Genomic DNA, 842 nt, shown 5'->3' with positions numbered 1-842 from the left:
AGGCTCTTCTCAGCAGAAGCTGGTCTTGGAGTGGATGCCAGTGGTGCTGGGAACATGCTGCATCCTCCCCAAATTTTGCCACTGCTCTGCTCCCAGTGCCACTGCCACCAGCCACCTGGTGCAGACTGAACTCTTCCTGGTGCATAGGTGGATGTGGGGTGTTGAGCCAGGGCTGTGCCGGGTGGCTTACGGTGGGGAAAATTGGGATGGATTCAGCATTTTCCTAGTGCTGCTGGTGCCTACTCTGAGCCCAGCCTCCACTGAGAACAGCCATGTGCAGCCCCAGCTGTAGCTTGCCTCACCCTGCACAGATCTGGGGGGCACATGCCCCCCCTCCCCATGCCATCCCAGGGTGCAAGCAAAGGTGGGAACCCCCCCACAATATGAGCCGTGGCTCCAGTCCCCCCCTGCTCCACCTGGGAAGCGTCTACCCCTGCCCCCTTCTGCACTGTGTGGGACATTGATCTGCCTCTCTGATGCCCCTTTCCTCCCCACTCTTCCACCACACCAGACAATACAGCTGGAGGCAGCTGCATTGGAAATCGGATCATTATTGGCCAATATGCCTCCTTAAATATCAGCTATTGGTATTGGCCCCAGAAATCTCTATTGGTGCACTCCTAGTTTAAACCAGTTTCTGATCACTTAAACTGGTTCATGTGTAACTTCTGTCCCTAGCCAAAGTGTTAATAAACTGTTCAATGCAGAACCATTGTATTTTAATTCTGAATTCAGCTCTCAAAAGCAGTGTCAGACAAAGAATATTCAAATATCAACAATATAAAACAAACAATTTAAAATGTTTTGACTACTTTTCAAAAACAAGCAACCCCCCCCCCCCC

The sequence above is a fragment of the Gavialis gangeticus genome, unplaced genomic scaffold, assembly GCF_001723915.1.
Source record: "Gavialis gangeticus isolate Ggan-Ray unplaced genomic scaffold, GavGan_comp1, whole genome shotgun sequence".
In the NCBI taxonomy this organism is placed as follows: domain Eukaryota; kingdom Metazoa; phylum Chordata; order Crocodylia; family Gavialidae; genus Gavialis; species Gavialis gangeticus.
Note: the sequence above shows the minus strand (reverse complement) of the source record.